The following is a 23,549-nucleotide window of genomic DNA, read 5'->3' as shown; positions in this document are numbered from 1 at the left end:
ACACACACACACACACACACACACACACACACACACACACACACACACACACACACACACAGCTTAGTATCAGGAGAGAAGAATCTGATACACACCATGTTCTGTGGAAACGCTCTGTGCACGCTCATCAACACCGTGGTCATCCCCCACTCTGGCTGGAGCAGCCTGTCCCACCGCGACGAGCACAAAGTCAAGTTCCAGTCCTCGCTGCTGCGCAACACCACCGGCTGTCTGAGGTGAGGAACCAAGCGCACCCCTGCTGAATGTGTTGCGGTACATTTATTCTATTGTTTTAACTATTTATCTGGTTTCAACACAGCTCATGTCTTGTACAAAATAAATTAAAAAGATCCTCCTTTTGTCATTTATAAACTATATATATATATTTGCATGGCCTTTATGGATAGTTATAAAGCCCCAAAACTGAACTAAAAATTCCACTCACATTTCTTTATTAAACTATATATAACAAAGTGTCGATCTTTGCTTACCAAATGGACTCTCGTTGTGAAATTAGAGAATAGTTTTGGGGTTTATTGTTTGTCCACGCTGCCTGAATCACAGTCACATTTTCTTTAACCAGAGTTGTGGTGATTTGTTGCAGGAATTACATCTTAACAGTTAAACATATTTCACATTTTCTGAAACTAAATAAATGTGATACATAATGCTCTGAAATATTTACATCCATCCATCTTCTCCCGCTTTTCCGTCAGGGTCGCGGAGGTAACAGCTCCAGCAGAGAGCCCCACTTTCCTTTCCCTGGCCACATCAACCAGCTCTGACTGGGGGATTCCAAGACGCTCCCAGGCCAGCGAAGAGATATAATCCCTCCACCTGGTCCTAGGTCTACCCCTCGGTCTCTTCCCAACTGGACGTGCCTGGAACATCTCCCTAGGGAGGCGTCCAGGTGGCATCCTCACTAGGTGCCCGAACCACCTCAACTGGCTCCTTTCAACGCGAAGGAGCAGCGGTTCTACTCCGAGTCCCTCCCGGATGACTGAACTTCTCACCTTATCCCTAAAGGAGATGCCAGCCACCCTGCAGAGAAATCCAATTTTGGCCACTTGTATCCGCAATCTCGTTATTTCGGTCATGACCCATCCTTCATGACCATAGGTGAGGGTAGGAATGAAGATGGCCCGGTAGACAGAGAACTTTGCCTTCTGGCTCAGCTCTCTTTTCGTCACAACGGTGCGGTAAAGCGACTGCAGTACCGCTCCCGCTGCTCCGATTCTCCGGCCCATCTCACGGTCCATTGTTCCCTCACTCGAGAACAAGATCCAGAGATACTTGAACTCCTTCACTTGGGGTAAGGCTTCATTCCCTACCTGGAGTGGACAGTCCATCGGTTTCCTGCTGAGAACCATGGCCTCAGATTTGGAGGTGCTGATCTTCATCCCAGCCGCTTCACACTCAGCCGCAAACCGATCTAGTGAGTGCTGAAGGTCACAAACCGATGAAGCCATTAGGACCACATCATCTGAAAAAAGCAGTGGTGCAATCCTTAGCCCACAGAACTGCAGACCCCCTCCCCCACGACTACGCCTCGAAATCCTGTCCATGAATATCACAAACAGGATTGGTGACAAAGCGCAGCCCTGGCGGAGGCCAACCCTCACCGGAAATTGGTCCGACGTGCTACCGAGGACCCTCACCCCATACTCCCGCAGCACCTCCCACAGTATCTCCCTGGGAACCCGCTCAAACGCCTTCTCCAAATCCACAAAGCACATGTAGACCGGATGAGCGCACTCCCAGTCCCCCTCCAGGATCCTTGAGAGAGTGAAAAGCTGGTCCGTCGTTCCACGACCAGGACGAAAACCGCATTGTTCCTTTTCGATCTGAGGTTCGACAATCGGCCGGAACCTCCTTTCCAGCACCTTCAAGTAAACTTTCCCAGGGAGGCTGAGTAATGTGATGCCTCTGTAATTGGCACACACCCTCTGATCCCCCTTTTTAAAAAGAGGAACCACCACCCCGGTCTGCCACTCCTTCGGTACTGTTTCCGACTTCCACGCAATGTTGATGAGACGTGTCAACCATGACAGTCCCTCAACACCCAGAGCCTTCAGCATTTCTGGGCGGATCTCATCCACCCCGGGGCTTTGCCACTGTGGAGCTGTTTAACTACCTCAGTGACTTCCCCCCGTGAGATTGGAGTTGATCCCCCTTCATACTCCAGCTCCGCCTCTAACATAGAGGGCGGAGTTGTCGGATTCAGGAGTTCCTCAAAGTGTTCCTTCCACCGCCCTTACACACTATCAGATACTGTGCAACTGCGTCAGGAGTACCCAGGGATAACATATCCCGGAAGGCCTCTTTCTTCAGTCGGACAGCTTCCCTGACCACCGGTGTCCACCAGGAGGTTCGAGGGTTAGCGCCCCTTGAGACACCTAAGACCTTGAGACTTTGCTTTTTCGGGCTGTGCCCGGCCGGGCTCTGTGGCAAGCCTGGCCACCAGACGCTCGCCGACGAGTCCTCCTTCTGGGCGTGGCTTTTATGGTTGTTTTTCATGAGGTCTTTTGAACCAATCTTAGTCTGACCCCTTACTTGAGACCTATTTGCCATGAGAGACCCTGCCAGGAATACAAGGTTCCAGACAACACAGCCCCCAGGTTTATCGGGGTACACAAACCTCTCCACAACTTGCTGGTTCTCGGAAAGGCTGGGGACTTTTCTGCAGTTCATAATTGCATTATTTCATTTTTAATGTCCCCATGATTAAAGATGAGCTTCTACCACACACAACCAGATCAGACTAAAATATAATTCCTCTAGGTGCAGGTGTCAAAAACAATTAGGTCATCTGATTTTAAAATGTAAATGTTTTCATAGAAAATTAAGTTTTACCCTGATATTAAAAAAAAAAAGCTAGCTACGATCAAGCTTTGGACCTTTTTGTTGACACATTTAAAGAATGTACAAACCAATATTATACTCATTCACATTAGGAAAATTATTCTATTTGTCCCTCCCTAAGTTTGTGTCACCAGAATGTACCATATTGAGCCTCCACCTAACATCACCTCTTTCTGTACAACCTCCTCACTTTAATATGAATGTCAGCATTATCCTGTTGCTCAAATGAATTGTCATCACTCTATACACGCTTCTTTGATTTCTCCATTCTTTAAATTAGGAGATAACAAAAAGCTATTTTTTTCAAGTCGTCTTCTCTTTTTCTCGTAAGGTCTCCCTTTCTGTTTTGTCGCTTGTTAGCAGACCCTTCACACGATAGCAGAGCGAACAGGTACAGGAGGCGTAGAGCGAGGAGATCATTGTCCACTAGTGAATCGATCGCGGATGGCGTCGTGCTCGCGGACGGATTAAAAAAAACAAACCTAAATGGGTCGTGAAATATACTTTGGCGGCCATTAATATACCTGGGTGGCCCGCCCAAGTAAAGTCTATGTGTGGGAAACCCTGGTGTATATATAGGTCCAAGAGTTAGGTGTTCTCTGAACACTATTAAAAAGATTAAAATATATACTCCAAATAAAGAGTTAGATTTAAACACTTTGGCAGTCAAAATATACTCTATATATCATTAATACTTAAGGAATTTAAAGTACACATTAGATTCTTGAAAACATGCGTTTATTTTCAAAAATGAGTTTTACTTAGATAACATCTAATCAGTAGCAACCACAACCAACCCACACAATATATTGGTCATAGGTGAGCATTTGAGAATTTGCTCATTAGGCCTCATCACTATCAGCGCTATGTTTGCTATGGAGATGTTTCCTGAAGCCTGAAAAAGTGCAAAATCTCTGGTGGCATCCATTCTGGTCACACAACAATTGAAACTTCTTACCAGGATAAAATGCATGTGAAACCTTGAGATGACAGACCAACTGTTGAATGGTGACAAAAGTGGACTTGCAACCAAAGCATCTTAACATCAGTTGAGGAGCTTAGCCCTAAGGTCTTTGAATCTGGGAGTTTCGTGAGAAAGACCTACATCAATGTTGTAGATGGTGGTCTGCATAAATGTGTCCAGGTCATTGGAGATCCCAAACCCATAATGTGCTTTAAAAAGTTAATCAAAAGCTGACAGGGAAGAATTGGCCTTGCAGGGAAGGAGATCACCATCCAACGCAATGTAGTACTTATGGATGCTGTTTCTTGTGGTCCCAACTGCTAGGATGTATGGTTGCCTCCTCTGGTCTGGACCGGCGTACTCCTGAAGGCTGCGACATGACTGTAAGATAACAATAAACAAAAATATAACTACACTGTACATCACATTTTGATGGATAGGTCAGACTGACAAAAACCTTTGATAGCACAGTTGACTTTTTCTATGCAGGATGTACAATGAATGTTTTTGTAGCACGTTCACACAACGAGAATAAAACATCAAAGAGATGGTCTCTGTTATCTACCTTATTACATGTCCTTGCAAACTCCTAAACAAACATACAACTGAAAATAACAATAACCTGGACATCTTTTAAGATGCACATTAAATACTGAACTCTGATAGTAATTTTTGTGATATAGTTTTTCCCACACACAAAAAAGTTAAATTAACTTCTTAAAATGACATTGGTTCCTTTTCCCTGATTAAAAATTCCTGAATTTATACATTTGCATATATTTTTCATCTCAATAGATTCACTGCTGGATACAAGATCTCTCCTACTTCACTGTAAAGTCCATTCTCACTGTGCACTGTAGGCTTCAATTTTCCAGATCACACTTGTGTAGGTCCTTTCCGAGAACCAGCACCTTATCGTGGTGGAGAGGTTTGTGTGCCCCGATGAACCTGGGGGCTGTGTTGTCTTACTAGAACCTTGTGTTCCTGGTAGGGTCTCCCATGGCAAATTGGTCTCAGGTAAGGGGGCAGACTAAGATTGGTTCAAAAGATCTCATGACAAACAAACTGGAAAGCGAGGATACCCGGCCCGGAGGAAGCCCGGGGTCCCCTTCTGGAGCCAGGCCCAGAAGGAAGACTTGTCAGCGAGCGTCTGGTGGCCGGGCTTGCCACGGAGCCCGGCCGGGCACAGCCCGAAAAAGCAACATGGGCAACACCTCCGCTTCTCCATCCCGTGGGCCCACCACCTACGGGAAACAACGATGGGGTCGGGTGCGCTGCCAGAAGGGTGGCAGTGAAAGCAGAGGGTCTCGACGGACCAGACCCAGGCGAAAGAAGCTGGCTTTGGGGACGTGGAATGTCACCTCTCTGGGGGGGAAGGAGCCGGAGCTTGTGCGGGAGGTGGAGCGTTACCAGTTGGATCTGGTGGGGCTCACCTCTACACACAGCGTCGGCTCTGGAACCTTACTTCTGGATAGGGGGTGGACTCTATTCTTCTCTGGAGTTGCCCAAGGTGTGAGGCGCCGAGCGGGTGTGGGGATACCCAAAAGCCCCCGGTTGAGTGCCGCTTTGTTTGAGTTTACCCCAGTGGACGAGAGGGTCGCCTCCCTACGCCTGCGGGTTATGGGGGGGGGAAACTCTGACTGTTTTGTGTGCTTATGCACCAAACAGCAGTTCAGAGTATTCGGCCTTCTTGGAGACCCTGAAAGAAGTCCTGTATGGGGCTCCTGAGGGGGACTCCTTAGTCTTGCTGGGAGACTTCAAAGCACACGTGGGCAATGATGGAGACACTTGGAGGGGCGTGATTGGGAGGAACGGCCCCCCTGATCTGAACCGGAGTGGTGGTTTGTTACTGGACTTCTGTGCTAGTCATGGATTGGCTATAACAAACACCATGTTCGAACATAAGGATGCTCATAAGTGTACGTGGTACCAGAGCACCCTAGGCAGAAGGTCCATGATCGATTTTGTTATCGTATCATCGGACCTGAGGCCGTATGTTTTGGACACTCGGGTGAAGAGAGGGGCGGAGTTGTCAACTGATTACCATCTGGTGGTGAGTTGGGTCGAGTGGCGGGGGAAGCCTCTGGACAGACCTGGTAAGCCCAAACGTGTAGTGCGGGTGAACTGAGAACCTCTGGAGGAGTCACAAGTCCAGGAGGCCTTCAACTCACACCTCCGGCGGAGCTTTTCAGGCATCCCTATGGAGGCTGGGGACATTAAACCAGAGTGGGCGGTGTTCAAAGCCTCCATTGCCGAAGCTGCGGCGGGGAGCTGTGGTCTCAAGGTCTTAGGTGCCTCAAGAGGTGGTAACCCTCGAACCTCCTGGTGGACACCGGTGGTCAGGGAAGCCGTCCGACTGAAGAAGGAGGCCTTCCGGGATATGTTATCCCTGGGTACTCCTGATGCAGTTGCAAGGTATCGACGGGCCCGAAGGGCAGCAGCCTCAGCCATGGCCGAGGCAAAGCAGCGGGTGTGGGAGAAGTTCGGAGAAGCCATGGAGAAGGACTTTCGGTCGGCACCAAAGTTGTTCTGGAAAACCGTCCGACACCTCAGGATGGGGAAGCAGGGAACCATCCAAGCTGTGTAAAGTAAGGATGGGACGCTGTTGACCTCCACTGATAGTGTGTTAGGGCGGTGGAAGGAACACGTTGAGGAACTCCTGAATCCGACAACTCCGCCCTCTATGTTAAAGGCGGAGCTGGAGTTTGAAGGGGGATCAACTACAATCTCACGGAGGGAAGTCACTGAGGTAGTTAAACAGCTCCACAGTGGCAAAGCCCGGGGGGTGGATGAGATCCGCCCAGAAATGCTGAAGGCTCTGGGTGTTGAGGGACTGTCATGGTTGACACGTCTCATCAACATTGCGTGGAAGTCGGAAACAGTACCGAAGGAGTGGCAGACCGGGGTGGTGGTTCTTCTTTTTAAAAAGGGGGATCAGAGGGTGTGTGCCAATTACAGAGGCATCACATTACTTAGCTTCCCCGGGAAAGTTTACTCTAAGGTGCTGGAAAGGAGGGTCTGACCGATTGTCGAACCTCAGATTGAAAAGGAACAATGCGGTTTTCGTCCAGGTCGTGGAATGACGGACCAGCTTTTCACTCTCGCAAGGATCCTGGAGGGGACCTGGGAGTACGCTCATCCGGTCTACATGTGCTTTATGGATTTGGAGAAGGCGTATGACCGGGTTCCCAGGGAGATACTGTGGGAGGTGCTGCGGTGCTGCGGGAGGATGGGGTGAGGGGGTCTCTACTCAGGGCCATCCAATCTCTGTACTCTCAAAGCGAGAGCTGTGTCCGGGTTCTCGGTAGCACGTCGGACCGATTTCCAGTGAGGGTTGGCCTCCGCCAGGGCTGCACTTTGTCACCAATCCTGTTTGTGATATTCATGGACAGGATTTCTAGGCGTAGTCGTGGAGGAGGGGGTCTGCAGTTCGGTGGGCTAAGGATTGCACCACTGCTTTTTGCAGATGATGTGGTCCTAATGGCTTCATCGGTCTGAGACCTTCAGCACTCACTGGATCGGTTCGCGGCCGAGTGTGAAGCGGCTGGGATGAGGTTAGCACCTCCAAATCTGAGGCCATGGTTCTCAGCAGGAAACCGATGGACTGTCCACTCCAGGTAGGGAATGAAGCCTTACCCCAAGTGAAGGAGTTCAAGTATCTCGGGGTCGGCTTCCGGTTTGGAACATGTGGTGATCAGACGTGCGAACGAGTGTCTCCTGATACCTTGAATTTAACTACCTTAAAACTCCTTGTTATACAAACGGAAGTCGAGTATATATATTCAGTTAAGTATTTTATTTCATTTGTTACCAAAACCACACGTTCAGAACATGCCAAGCTCTCAGAAAACCAAAGGGGATACAGAGCCGAAGAAATCAACTCTTAGTAGCAAAGTGGCTAACATGGCGACGGCTACAGCTACTAACGAACTCGCTGGGATGCTAACAGCAGAAATGGAGAAGCAGCGTGAAAATCTTAAAGAGGACATGGCTGCACTCATTCACGCCTCTCTGGCGCCTATCCAGTCATCTATAGCTGGTTTTCGAGAAATGGTGGATACACTGGGACACAGAGTTACATCTGTAGAGATCACTGCAGGTGAGAACTTTGAAGCACTATATAAAGTGGAGAAAACCATATCTGAACTACAGGCTGCGAATGCTGCACTAGTAGACCGCGTCGATAACTTGGAGAACCGTTCTTGAAGAGCAAACCTCCGCATAATAAACGTGCCGGAGGGTAGTGAGCCCAACGGCGATATGGTGACTGTCATCTCCACGCTTTTGAAAGACGCGATGGGGACGCAGGTGTTTGCCACACCGCCTGAACTAGACCGAGCCCACCGTGCTCTTATGCGAAGACCCAAAGATGGCCAGCCACCTCGAGCAATCATTGTTGCTTTCCATAAGTATCAAGACCGGGAGAAAGCACTACGCTGGGCTAGGCAGAACGAGATGCTGTATAAGGGACACGCATTGAGGCTATATCCTGATCTGAGTGCCAACCTCTCTAAGAAACGGGCAGCTTACAAGACCGTCAAATCAGCTCTGTATAAGAAAGGGATTCAATTCAGGCTTCTCTACCCTGCGCGCCTAAGAATGTCTTATGGAGGAGAGACGCTGATGTTCGAGACACCATCGGATGCTGAGACGTTCTACGCTCGGAGGATTGAGAGGAAGGCCGACATTTCTGATGTTCCGGAACATGAGGATTAACTGAACACTGAATATCAATGACGCCGGGTAAAGTAGCAGCCACGGCTAACTCAGGCTAACTCAGTGTAGCATAATTCTTGACTAGCAACGTTATCATACATTAACAATGGCCGGCCGTCACAAGACTTTTTAACTTGTTGTTTTAGTACGGCATGTTTAAGTGTTATTTTTATTTCATATGACTGAAAACTGAACCTTGATTTATGGTTGGAGTTTATTGGTTCCATTAATATTAAGGAGACCTTGAAAGCAAAGTTTAGATGATTAAGGTGAATTGTTGGAAGTGTTCAGAAGGGGGAGGAATCCTGCGCGCTGCCAGTTTGGCAGACAAAAGGAGTGTTGGGAATCTGGGGTTAATGACTGGATCTTTTTGTCTTTTCTATATACTGTACATATTTTGGATTGCATTATGTTGTTTTCTGTTGAGGGAGGGAGGCGTGGCATCTACATGGTTATGCACAAAACGAGTCATGTACACTACACTTTTGACTTTATTGTGTGGCTATGACTGACAGTTTACAGGGTGGGGGTGGGGGGTCAACGATCAGTTTCGCATCATGGAACGTTAAAGGGCTCAACAGTCCAGTAAAGAGATCTAAAATATTTACTCACCTTAAGAATTTGAAAGCTGATATTATATTTCTTCAAGAAACTCACCTACGTAATTCTGACCAACTACGTTTAAAAAAACAATGGGTAGGACAAATCTTTCATTCTGGTTTTAATTCTAAAGCAAGGGGAACAGCAATAATACTACACAAGAAAATTCAGTTCACCTGTTCTGGTGTTATATCTGACTCACAAGGTCGTTATGTTATTCTCTCTGGGCGGCTTTTCCATACCCCTGTTGTACTAGTGAACCTGTACGCTCCTAACTGGGATGATGCAGGGTTTGTGCAACAACTTGTCTGTAAACTACCAGATCTAAATTCTCATTTTTTGATTTTAGGGGGTGACTTTAACTGTGTCATGGACCCAAACTTAGACAGATCCAACCCTAAAGTACAGACCCTATCAAAAATGGCCAGTACATTTTTAGAATTTTTTGGGCATGCGGCATGTGTAGATCCATGGCGCGTTTTGAATCCTCAAAGCAAAACTTTTTCATTTTTTTCTCATGTCCATCATTCATACTCGAGAATTGATTACTTTTCATTGATCAAAAACTGATGTGCTCCTTAGAGAAGGTTGAATATGGTGCCATCGTAGAATCAGACCACGCCCCCGTACTTATGCATCTCTCTTTCAACCACACTAACACTAGTCGTCCTCAATGGCGCTTTAATACTGCATTATTATCAGATGAGACGTTCTGCATTTTAATCTCTAAAGCCATCGATAGTTTTTTGAAAACAAACAGAACAGACTCAGTTTCTCCATCATTACTTTGGGAAACACTTAAAGTTGTTGTTAGGGGGGAGATAATAGCATATTCAGCCTTTATGAATGGAGAGAGAAGAGAAAAAAAAAACAGTTAATGGATTCAATATTTGATTTAGACAGGCAATGTGCCGCATCTCCAAGTCCCTTACTCTACAAAGAGAGGATAGATCTTCAGACTCAGTATAATTTACTTATATGCAAAATATACTTTATCTACTTCAGAAACAGAGCAACTTATTATGTGATCACGTGGATGTTTTATGAACATGGTGAAAAGGCAGGCCGGGCTTCTGGCTCACCAACTAAAATCTAAATCTGCATCACAACACATTTCTCAAATTGAAGATACTACAGGAAAGCTGACCACAGACCCTTTAGAAATAAATTCTACCTTTAAAAACTACTATTTTGATTTGTATAATTCAGAATCATTTAAAGACACAACACTTTTTTTACGTTTTTTTGATAAAATACAAGTTCCCACCCTCTCTGATGACCAAACAAAGCAACTAGACCAACCACTGAGCCATGAAGAGGTTACCTCAGCCATCTCTGCCATGCAAAATCGGAAGGCCCCAGGACCCGATGGGTTCCCAATTGATTTTTACAAGAAGTTTTCTGGTCAGCTAGCCCCCCTGCTGTTAGACATGTTTAACCACTCCATGTCCCAAGGTAAATTGCCAGGATCCCTTACTGAAGCATCAATTACACTTTTGCTGAAACCCGGTAGGGATGCATGTAAATGTGGTTCATACAGACCAGTGTCGCTGTTAAATTCTGATGTTAAAATACTCTCTAAAATGTTAGCTATGCGATTGGAGGCACCCTTGCCACACCTGATTTCAACAGACCAGACGGGCTTTATTAGAGGGCGGTATTTGTTTTCTAATGTGCGACGTCTTTTAAATGTACTATACAGCCCTTCACCTGACATCGTACCAGAAGTTTTGGTTTCCTTAGATGCGGAAAAGGCATTCGACCGCGTGGAATGGGATTATCTTTTTTTTACTTTGAAGCAATTTGGTTTTGGTAAAACGTTTAGCCAGAGGATCCAACTTCTTTATTTCTCCCCACAGGCATCAGTGGTCACAAACCAGCTGCGCTCACAAAGCTTTACTTTATCTAGAGGTACTAGACAAGGTTGCCCACTTAGTCCACTTTTATTTACAATAGCAATAGAACCACTATCCCTTGCTTTAAAATCTGCACCCTCAATAAAGGGTATTCCCAGATGGGGAGTGGACAATAAGCTATCCCTTTATGCAGATGACATGCTGCTTTTCATCTCAGACCCACTATCAAGTATCAATGACATACTTTCACTACTACACACTTTTGGACAGATTTCTGGCTACAAACTTAATTTATCAAAGAGCGAATGCTTACCTGTAAATAAATCAGCGAGGGAAATCCCAAATCAGGCACTACCATTTCATATATCAAGGTCAGGTTTTAAATATTTAGGCATTAAAATAACTCCTGCCTTCAAAGATCTTTTTGATGAGAACTTTGCCCCCCTTATTGTTAAACTTAAATCAGACCTACAAAGGTGGGATATCTTACATTTGACCTTAGGTGGCAGAGTGAATTGTGTCAAAATGAATGTATTACCAAGGTTTCTGTTTCTGTTTCAATGTCTCCCTATTTTCTTATCAAAATCCTTTTTCCATCAGATAGATAAATTAATCTCAAAGTTCATATGGAATGGTAAAATTCCTAGGATAGGTAAAGACTTACTCCAGCGACCAAGAGCAGTGGGTGGGTTGGCCCTCCCTAATTTTAGGAACTATTATTGGGCAGCAAACATCCACAAAATAACATATTGGGTGCAATCTCCAGATACAGATTGGTGCGAGTTGGAGTGCAGGTCATGCATGTCGACCTCTCTACATGCTCTGGCTTCATCTAGCCTTCCTATCAAGATTTTGCAGTTTACACATAACCCCGTGGTCATCTCTACCCTTAGAATATGGACTCAGTTTAGATGGCATACTAACACAAGGGGAACACTTTTGATTCAGAGCCCGCTGTGTAATAATCATACATTTCTACCAGCCAAATTAGACCAGGCCTTTGCAGGATGGCATAGGAAAGGGATCAAAAGATTTAGTGATCTTTATGAGAATGGGATATTTTCTAGTTTCAATGATTTGATTTCCAAGTATGACCTTCAACAAACTGATTTATTTCGTTACTTTCAAGCTCGCCAATTTGCTAAAAGCCATAGCTCAAACTTCCCGGCTCTCCCGACAAAGTCCCTAGTGGACTCACTTTTGCAAGTTCCTTCCTGGTTGAAAGGTTTTACAGCGCATTCTTATTCATTGATTATGTTACTTGATCATGTTAAGATAGGCAAGATCAAAAATGCATGGGAAAAGGAACTTGGAACTGAGATTTCAGAAGAGGTTTGGACTAAAGCTCTAACAAGAGTGAACAACAGCACTTCCTGTGCAAGACTGGGTTTAATCCAATTCAAGGTTGTACATCGAATACACTGGTGTAGAGCTAAGATATCCTCTTTCTATCCTAATGTAGATAGCAAATGTGTAAGATGTCATGTTAATGTAGCTGACTTGACACATATGTTTTGGTCATGCAATACATTAGTAGGATACTGGTCAACTATATTTGATGTATTATCTGAAGTTCTAGAGACGACTTTAGAACCATGCCCTATGATTGCCATATTTGGTGTACCTGACGTAGAAACAAACTTGACACGAAAACAACTCAATCAAATCAAATCAAAGTCACAATAAGAGGTTCTAACAAATTCCTCTCAGTGTGGGGATCACTAATGTCATATTTTAGTAACCTCCAAGCCTTACCGATGTAGTGAGTGGACATTTTAGCTGAATCTAGAGTAATTACTTCCCCACCTCTATATTCAAGCTACACTGTAAACACCTGACTATATTAATCACAATGGTTGTCATGATATAGCTTTGAAAGCGTGCCATCCTTCACAGAAATCATATTTGTATATTTATGTTTCAATTTCAAGTATGTTTTTTCATTCTAACTATCTGTATTGTAAAACTTCTATATACAGTGGTATGCAAAAGTTTGGGCACCCCTTAGGAAAACCACTGCATCAGTTTGTCACTTGCTGAGCTTTTGAAGCAGCAACTTCATTTTAACATATGTTATACCTTATGGTAACAGAAACATCTCAGTGGTGAAATAACTTTTATTGGTCAAACAGAAACATGTTTATGTGCATTCAAACAAAAATAGGCATGTGCATAAATTTGGGCACCCCTAAGAAATAATTCCATTAATATTTAGTATTGCCTCCTTTTGCTGCAATAACGGCCTGTAGACGCCTCCTGTAGCCACAGACAAGTCCCTTAAGCCTGGCAGGTGGTATTTTGGCCCATTCTTCCACACAAAACGTCTCCAGTTCAGTCAGGTTTCTTGGCCTCCGTGCATGGACAGCCTTCTTCAAATAAATCCATACATTTTCAATGATGTTAAGGTCTGGGGACTGGGATGGCCATTCCAGAACATTGTACCTGTGCTTCTGCATGAATTCCTTGGTGGATTTTGATCGGTGCTTAGGATCATTGTCCTGCTGAAAAATCCAACCCCGGCGTAGCTTCAACTTTGTGACTGACTCTAGAACATTCTTGTCAAGAATCTCCTGGTACTGTAAGGAATTCATGTGGCCCTCAACTTTAACAAGTTTTCCAGTACCTGTGCTAGCCACACAGCCCCATAACATGATAGATCCTCCACCAAATTTTACAGTGGGCAACAAGTTCTTTTCATTGAATGCAGTGTGTTTTTTTCGCCATGCATACCTGTTCATGTTATGACCAAATAACTCAATCTTGGTCTCATCTGACCACAGTATTTTGTTCCAAAATGCTTCTGGCTTGTCCAGATGTGCTTTTGCATACCTCATGCGACTCTTCTTGTGATTAACACTCAGGAAAGGCTTTTTGCACATCACCCTTCCAATGAGCTCTTCCTGGTGCAAAGTACGCTGGATTGTGGAACGGTGAACAACTACACCATCAGCAGCCAGATGTTGTTGTAGTTCTCTGGAGGTGGTCTGTGGCTTCTCTGTGACCATTTTCACCATCCTTCGCCTGTGCCTTTCCCCTATTTTTGTCGGCCTACCACATCTTTCCTTCACACGGACTGTTCCTGTGGCCTTCCATTTCACAACTACGTTTCTGACTGTGGAGACAGACAGTTTAAACCTGTCAGATAATTTTTTGTACCCTTCTCCTAATTTATAATGTTGGATTATCTTAGCTTTCAGGTCAGTGGAGAGTTGTTTTGAGGTCCCCATCTTGCCACTCCCTAAGAAAGAACCTAGGCCAGGCACAGCCAGCTATTACCTATGTTAAATAGCCTTTTTCATGATTGGTTCCACCTGTCTTTGTAATTGAAGGTCTAATGAGCTAATCAAAGCAATTTTGTGCAGCAACCTGTCAGCTATAAATCCGTACAGGTGTTGAAATGAATGCTATTTATAAGGGTGCCCAAACTTTTGCACATCCCATTTTTTGCATTTTATTTTATTATAATAAAACTATGTAATGCTACCCTAAGAATTTTGGTCTGGAAAACACTAAAACGTCTACATCTTTGTAGGAAAACAAATGTTGTTGCTGTGATCTTCTATTATAAAGGAAAAGCAAATTGTCATGAAATCTCAGAGGGGTGCCCAAACTTTTGCATACCACTGTACATATATATATTTTTATTTTTATTTTTATTATTTGGTCCAGTCAGGGTGGGATGGGATGGGATGGGAGGGGGGGATTCTTGTGTGTAAAAAAAACAAAAACTCATGTAACTGTACTGATGTGTCTCTGTTTATAACCTATATTTTTCAATAAAAAGAAGTTAAAAAAAAAAAAGTATCTCGGGGTCTTGTTCTCGAGTGAGGGAACAATGGAGTGTGAGATGGGCCGGAGAATCGGAGCAGCGTTGTGACGAAAAGAGAGCTGAGCCGCCAGAAGGCAAAGCTCTCTGTCTACCGGGCCATCTTTGTTCCTACCCTCACCTATGGTCATGAAGGATGGGTCATGACGGAAAGAACGAGATTGCGGATACAAGCGGCCAAAATGGGATTTCTCCGCAGGGTGGCTGGCATCTCCCTTAGGGATAAGGTGAGAAGTTCAATCATCCAGGAGGGACTCGGAGTAGAACCGCTGCTCCTTCGCGTTGAAAGGAGCCAGCTGAGGTGGTTCGGGCACCTAGTGAGGATGCCACCTGGGTGCCACCCTGACGGAAAAGCGGGAGAAGATGGATGGATGGATGGATGGATGGACGGATGGATGGATGGATGGATGGATGGATGGATGGACTTGTGTAGGTTGAATATTGGACCAGGATTGGTTGCCAAACTATTTGTGGCGTCACACATCATGCTTGTAGGCCCACCTCTTAAAATCTGATTTTTAACGAGCACGGAAAATCTGCCCATACAACATTCTATACAGTGAAGCTCAAACAAAAAGAAAAACATGTTTTTGAGTGGCGGGGGACTTTACCTATATGCGTGATTTCAGGTATTTCCTCCCTGAATTTTACTCTATTCAGTTTGTATGTTGAACAGTCATGGACTTCCTGTGAGACAATCCACCTCTATAGTTCCTTTGTTTGGAGTGGAAGGTATGATATTTGGCCAAAATGGTTGTTTTTGGAGTGCGGGTTACACTATTGCCTTTCGACTGATGGATAAAAATGGAAATCAGGACACACTAACCTTATGAAAATTGACTACACGGTTCACAGCTTCCCGGACACTGATCTTCACAGCTCCCTTATTTTGACTTGGTGGCAGAAGATGGACCAGCAGTAGCAGTGAGGCCATGTCACTGTCTCAACCTGAGAATAAGGGGGGAGAGCACCTGCTTTCAGCATCAAATACACCAAACGATAGTCCTTGATACATCAATATCAAAATCCAAATCAATTAATAAGGTCAATAAATGAAATAAGTCAACAATAATTGAAATTAATTAAATTAACCGGGCCATTTTTCAATCATTTACCTGGGACCTCTTCATCATCATCAGGGTTCTCCTCTGCACACTGGATGAGGTAGTCAAGCCGGGGTGTCTTGCTGAGGTTTCTGGCTTGCTTTATGACTTTGGCCTTCAAGAGGGTTCCCCATGTTCTGCCATTATGTAGTACAGATTTAAAATGCAACATACACATTAATGCAGCAGTAATATTAATCCAAAAATCCTGTAAATAGTAAAACACTGACAGTGACAATTTTACTGCAGAATGAGTGCTTTTACTTTTGATAATTTAAGTACATTTTGCTGATAGTACTCACATACTTTTACTTAAGGTTTTAAACGCAGGCCTTTTACTTACAGTGGAGTATTTTCACAGGGTGTTATTAGTACTTTTACTGTACTTAAGTTGAAAACTTCATTCACCACAGCAATTGGTTTCTTGCCCATTTACAGTACCAAATGTAGTGCAAAGTTAGTCTGATTGACTACGGCTAAAGTTACCACTACAATAACAGTTTTAACGTTACAAGATAAAACAAATCTGCAATAACGTTACCATTAATATAGCTAGTTAAATAAACTTAATGTAAACCCGACGTAACAAATATTCTACCTGCTAACGTTAGCGCTTTTAGTTTGGTTATAAAAATTAACACAAGAACACAAATATGAATATTCAGAATCATTCACTTGGTGTCTACTTACCTAACTTTACTGTCCTGCGGAGAAATGTCGACGTCTCCGATCCATAGACTGTATAGCATCGATCTCGTGGGTCAATCTGAAACGGTCACGGTCGTGCTTTTCCAAGAGAATCTTTCAAAAGGACGAGGGTCACGAGGCTCCATTAAACCAATGAGAAGGCGCAGTTTATCTGATGACGAAACGAAACTTAATATCAGATGCGGACCGGACAGACTAAATCAAAAGTTAGACTCTCATGGAGTCCAAAATGTTAAAGTTGTTTAAATGCAATAATATATAAAATACAATAAATCATATAATCCAGTGTGCTGCCAGTGTTTAATGTATGTGCGCGTGCGTGTGTGTGTGTGTGTGTGTGTGTGGTTGTGGATGTGCGTGTGCAAGGGCGTCAGCAGTTTTTTGAATGAGGGGGGGACACATTTTTGCGGGGGGTCTGGGGGACCTCCCCCATAACATTTTGAAAGAAGTAGATTCAATTTCCCGCATTCTGGTGCATTTTACATTCAAAATGATCTCCCTCTTTCATTGTTTTTCCTTGGAGCCGGCATGGTCTGCAATTACTGACTGCTATTATGTTTTGGTGTAATACACAGAGGACTGACACTGACAACTTTTTTGGCACTTTATTTTCTTTTAATGAGAGCAAAATATGAGGATTTAAAAAATCAAAGAGTGAATTAGAAAATAATGAGGTAAATGTGAGGCAACATATAGCCCTATTTTAATGTCATGCAACAAAAAATCTCTTGAAAAAAAAGTTATGAGGAAACATAAAATGCGTACCTAGGCTACTCAGAGCCTATTACCATCAAACTTAGCCCTCTTCAGTGCCCTGCAGAACATAAAACTATAACTCAATACAACCTTACAACCTGTTAAAGACTTGCTTTTACTATCTCCATCCTTTCCCCAAAATTGTTGATTTCCCTTTTTTTTGTCCTTTCATTAAATGTTCTATATCTTCTCCTATAATCATATTTCTCCCCTATTATCTGTATCATGCCTACAGCAGGATTTTTACAGTTAGAACAAAAGTAAGAGATCATACAAAGGCTCCAAAAGGGTGACCTCTTTTGTCATTTGCAGACACAAATGACTGGCAAATCTCCCCTAAGTCAAGTTTGTCAAGATGCTCCTGGTGGATGTGGCAAACAGCCACATTGTTCAAGCGCTTTTGAGACATTGAAGAGCGCAGCCACATCTTAAGCCTTCTCAAGGCACTAAAACTTCTCTCTGGCACAACAAGAAGAAGCCTGACCAACACTTCTACTTGAGTGAACAAACCTCGAACCTCTGGCAGCATAGCTCTCAGGGTATCCACCACTTCACTGACCGTGCTGCAGGGATACTGAAGTTTGAACATTGCCAGCTGTACCTCCAAAGAATGCTGGTCTAGTTCTGGGTAAGAACTGACCACATCCACATCCTCCACCTTTCCAGTTATTAACACCCTTTCCAGTATGTTCAGTGTTTGGAAGCTGCTCTGGTCAAAGCGCTTTGTCAACTGGACCTCAACTACATCCAACATTTTAAAGAATCCTATTCTGTAGAACTCCTCAGGGGAAGTAGGTCTAAATGCAGGTGCATTTCCTGTGAAGCGCTTTGGGGGTCTCCGGATATGAGGAGTCTGGATAGCCTCAATGTCCAACTCCTGGATCATATCACAGGCTTGGGTATATATACGATGAAATGTTTCATCAGATCTCTTTACTTGAATTGTGTTTTTCACACAATCAACCGCAGCCAGCATCCCTGAGACACTCACTGTCTTGCTCTGAAGGGAGCGGTTGAGACATTCAAGTTCTTTTAGAACTTCAAGGGCCATAATCAGGCTGAGCAAAATGTGCCCCTTCTGAAACCTCTCCAGAAGCCCCCTTGCAGTTATGCAAGTGTCAGAGGAACCAGATGCCATTTCCTCAAGACTGACCAAAATCTTTTCATATTGATCTACAACTGCCTGGATAGCTACCACCCTCATGAGCCATCGTGTGGGGCAGAGGGGCCTCAGAGTTCTGAAACTCCCTTCTTCCGACTGGGCAACCTCCTTAAATATTGTCTTATATTTCCCAGATAGATGGTACAGGTTGCCAAGTTTGTGGACTAAATCCAGCGCATCAGACACAATAGTGCTTGTGCTACAGGCTGTCTGAGTCACCAGATTAATGCAATGAGGACCACAATGAACTAGAGAGCAAGAGGCTGTGTTTCCTTTATGACTGCCTGAACGCCTGTAGCTCCACCTGCCATATTGGCTGCCCCATCATAGCTCTGCCCGCGAAGGCAGGATAAGGGCAGGTTCAATCGAAGGAGGACATCAGTTGCCATCCGAGCAAACTCTTTCCCTGTTGTTGAGAAGACTTGATAGAGGCCTACAAAGTCCTCATGAGGTAGCAAATCACTATCTACATAGCGTAGGCATATGGCCTCTTGTTCATTCCCAGACAAATCTTGTACTCCATCAATTATGATGGAGTACAAGATTTGCTAGCTAGTATGCTAATTATATTGCTAATATAGACAGAGAATGTCTCATAAGGGTGCTAACATTCTTATTAGAAAAGCTGGCTGTGTTTGACCATGGAAGAATGCAATTTAGCTGTTTGGCCACTCAAGGGAAAACTCAGACTTACTTTCCTCTTCTTCGAAAAAAAATTCCGTATGTCCATCTCGTGATCCGATTCTCAACAGTGAATGTTTTGAATATGCGCATCACGCAGCGTGCCGCGCGCGTGATGCTGCTGCTGCTGTGTGTTAAAAAAAAACAAACGCGGAGTGGATTTCTGTTGATATGGGTAATCCCCTACTGATAAAGTGGAACGGATTTGTTTGTGAAGCAATGGAAAGAACGCTGGACTAGTAGAGCAGTCATGCACTCATATTTTTGATGGCAAATGTGGGGGGGTCCAAACGACTTTTTTTCAAGGGTGGGGACGTGTCCCCCCCCAATACTATTGTGGCGACGCGCATGTGCGTGTGTGTGTTTGACTCCAGTCCAATTAACACATACCTTTTGTTATTTTTTCCTCCATTTTTCATAACAGCATATCACGGCCAAAAATGCTCAAGAACCACTGAGAACACCGCGTAGGGGTAGGGAACGGTCCATTCTGTCCAAATATGGTATAAAAAACAGCATTTCATAGTAATGTGTCGTTTTTTGGTCAGATTACAGCGTTCCTTACCCCTAAACAGTAATATAAGTCGTTTTTTCAGAATGTTATGGCTAATAAAGGCTAAAAACAATTTAGAATACGTTGTGGGGGTAAGGCACGGTGTACGGTATCCAAATAAGGCATAATACAGCATGTCAAAAACATTTTTAGTCTTTTGTCTGCATTATTTATCTTATTGCTTTATTTATTTATGACATGTATATACTTTAATTCATTTACATTGCTTACTTGTTGGTCTTGCAACATAACCTGCAATACTCTATTCCAGTGTTTGCACTTTTTTCATTCTATTTTTTTTTATATAGTTTTATGTCCTCTATATATATATTATGTTGCATTGTTGGAGGAGTTTGGGAAATTTGCATTGCCATAACTAACACTGTAGCATCTGTACATATGTCATTAAAGCCATTTAAAAACATCTTGTGTGAATTTTTTTGGACTGTCATGGTTCTTTAATTTACACATATATGTTTTTAACACTTTCTTGGCTTTTAGTTGATGTATTAAAGTAAACAGCTTTAAACAATACCGCTATACATATAATTTAACTGGACACATTTTTGAGGTTAAACTTCTTGGACTCTTTTGTAAAGTCATGCTATTATTTTACATAATGCACTTAGGTAAATAACATCGTATTAGTTGTATTCTGATGGCATTTCATATTAAGGTAATTCTAAAGTAATGTTAAGTAATCAGGATACATTACTTTTACATTGTGATACTCAGCTTTAGATTACATTTTTTAGGTAACTAGTAATTGTAATGGAAACTTGTTTTAAAATAACCCTCCAGACCCTGCTAATATAGAACTGGGATATTACAGTGGTGTTTGTTGACCATTTTTAAGTAAATAAACAAATAGATGATATATAAACCACTGTAAATAAGTTAATTTTTCAAACGTTTCCAGCAACTCTTGTGTTAAACGTGGTTTTTAAAATCAAGCTTACACTCAGGTGTTATTCCATTAAACTAAATGGGGTTATCTGTCCTTTCATCATCAACTGCTCACAAGGTCCCAAATTATGCTTTTAGGGGTTTTCCCTTTCCTGTAGTGTGTTATTTATGTTTGTGTGCATGTAATAGGTCTGCAAAATATAAAATCAAAAATCAAAAATCAAAAGCTAAAAGGCTAAAATCCCAAAGTTCAAGCCAGAGGGAGATTCTCTCCCATATCCCATAGCCTGAAACGCCTCAATTGGATTCCTTTCTTTACTTCCTGGTTCAGTTCCATATCACGCTGACCTCACCGTGATACGGAACTGAATAAGGCTTATTCAGTTCACACTAATAAGCCAATAGCAGTGCGAGCCGCTCCGTAAAGCCGACCCGAGCAGAGGAGCCATGGCGAGAAGGAGCTGCCACTTTCACTGCAAAGCAAAACGTTCTTTGTTTGCCATACCTAAAGGATGAAGATGTGAAGAACAAGTGGCTTGCATTTATTTTTACCACTATTTCCCCCGGAGCAAAAGCCCAAATTGTTGGGGATGTTTGTGTGTGTGAATAAAACGGGTAAAGAGCTGGCTGCCTCACGTGAGGCTCCGATGAAAGGAAGTCCCATTGCTCTTAACCCTGTAAGGCCCCAGGTTGTAATTTTACAACATCACTTTAAACTATTCTAAAAAATTCAGTAAATATATATTTTTTTTAACGACCACATTTACAAAGTCATTTGGTCTTGTTGTTCAGCCTCCCAAAGGTTTTGGGGAGTAAATGTATTTAAAGGTCCCGCCCTCCGGCCATGAACTCACAAAACCTCTGAATCTTCGATCAAGCAACATTTCTTTGTTATATTGGACTGGATTTCTCAGATTCAAGTAAGTAAAATGCCTCTAATATTTTTGGGGGGGTTATTACAATGTCTAGAACATGTACATGTTTTGTTATTGTGGAATACATTCATCAAATTCTATTTTGAGCTAATTATGTCTTTGTTGTAATTCTACATACCTGGTCAGTGTGGTAGTCAAAATTACATGTGCACCTCACACATAACATGGTGACATTGCATTGGTGTATCCCTTTTAGTATGCTAACTAACCTATTGTCTTTAGCCAGACAGTATTGTTTGACTTAAGTGATGCTTGTTGCATTGGCCTACCTGCATGTGGGGGTGTGTGTAATCCTTTTAGCATGATAATAGGCTAAGCCAGGTAGTATTGTGTGAATAATGTGTTCAATGTAAATAGGATGCAGATGCTTGTTGCATCTGGAAGGGGGTTGTGCATGCATTCCTTTTAGTATGATAATAGGCTCAGCCAGACAGAATAAACACTTGTTCCACCACCGTATCTATTCCTTTAGGTAATCTATTACAAAATAATAAGCAAATGTATTATTTAGGCATTCTATTTATTTATTACTTTGTCTATGTCTAATGCCACCCGCGAGAGGTCCTCGATTCAATGTGCGGGATATGATTGCTGCCGTCCAAAATGGAGAAAGTGACTTTGAAATGGAATCAGAGGACAGTGACACTGCTTCGAGTGAAGAAGAGGCAGATGAAGATGCCTGTGGACAAGTGGACAAAGAAAACAACCCACCCAATGACCACCCAGTCAGTGATTATGTGGAAATCGAGCCCTAACCAAATAAACCCACCAAGCCCCGTGACAGGTATCGATGTACCACTAATGAGCACAGCTTCCAAAAGAATGAAAGATCCATCAACACAAATACAAAGGAAATTGAGAAACTGATTGGCATGTACCTGAAGATGGGCCTAATGCAAATGTCTGTAGTCCGTATGTATTGGGAGACAGACACACGGTACCCCCGTTTCTCATCTGATGTGACGCAACAGATTCCAATATCTGTTGCCGTCATTACAATTTGTAAACAACCTGACAGTGTCAGAGATGGAAAAGAGAGATAAACTCTGGAAACTCAGACGCTGGCTTGATGCATTCAGAGAGAAATGTCTGTAGGTGGTACCAGAAGAACACAACTCTGTGGATAAGATGACGATTCCTTTCAAGGGGAAATTCAGTAGCATCAAGCAATACATGCAAGGCAAGCCACACCCATGGGGGTTCAAAGTGTTGGTGAGAACTGGAATCTCTGGCATGATCTGTGACTTTGATGTGTACCAAGGCAGTGTCAATGGGATACGAGCCAAATCTGAACTTGGATTGTCAGGTGATGTCGTGATGAAGCTCACCTCCTCACTTCCAGAAGGTCACAACTACAGATCTACGCAGACAGCTTCTTCACCTGTGTCCCATTGGTATGGAGCTGATGTGCAGGGTGAAAGTCTGTCCAGCAGATAGCAGCATTTCTTTTCGGATTTCTCTCTGCATCTTTTAACTGAAAGATAGACATATACTCAAATACAATGTTTCTATTCTGATGATAACGACGTAACATGACTATTTATTTGTCCAATTACGACGTAGAGGAAGCAGGAACTGTTCAGCTGTGTCCATATTTAAATCAATAACAACCTCCAGACCATAGACATCCATACTGCAAATAATTAAAGAAATGGAGCCACTCTTGCAGGAAGTAACAGTAAATTGAAGGGTTTGGTAAGTGATCAGGGATCCATGTCTTGCATTTGCCCCCCCCACACACACACACACACTCCTCTGCATTGCACAGGAAATAATGCCGTGCTGAACCATAGCGAGTTCAGAATTACTCCAAAACTGGGTTAACAGCTGCCTCCATCCTCTTTCCAAATGCTGGCCGCACACACACACACGCACACACACACACACACACACACACACACACACACACACACACACACAC

The 23,549-nt window shown here is 43.4% G+C and overlaps 1 long non-coding RNA gene across 1 annotated transcript; it reads right to left on the bottom strand.

Moving 5' to 3' along the window:
* Nucleotides 1-3,599: 3,599 nt before the first annotated feature.
* On the bottom strand, nucleotides 3,600-16,741 carry LOC134861073 (uncharacterized). Its single transcript, XR_010165360.1, has 4 exons — nucleotides 16,618-16,741; nucleotides 15,940-16,064; nucleotides 15,651-15,772; nucleotides 3,600-4,207 (listed from the first exon to the last, which is right to left on the bottom strand). It is a non-coding gene; the product is annotated as an uncharacterized LOC134861073 (long non-coding RNA).
* Between the last annotated feature and the right edge of the window lie 6,808 nt (nucleotides 16,742-23,549).

The sequence above is a fragment of the Eleginops maclovinus genome, chromosome 24, assembly GCF_036324505.1.
Source record: "Eleginops maclovinus isolate JMC-PN-2008 ecotype Puerto Natales chromosome 24, JC_Emac_rtc_rv5, whole genome shotgun sequence".
NCBI classification, from domain to species: Eukaryota; Metazoa; Chordata; class Actinopteri; order Perciformes; family Eleginopidae; genus Eleginops; species Eleginops maclovinus.
This window is presented reverse-complemented; position numbering and strand designations above follow the sequence as displayed.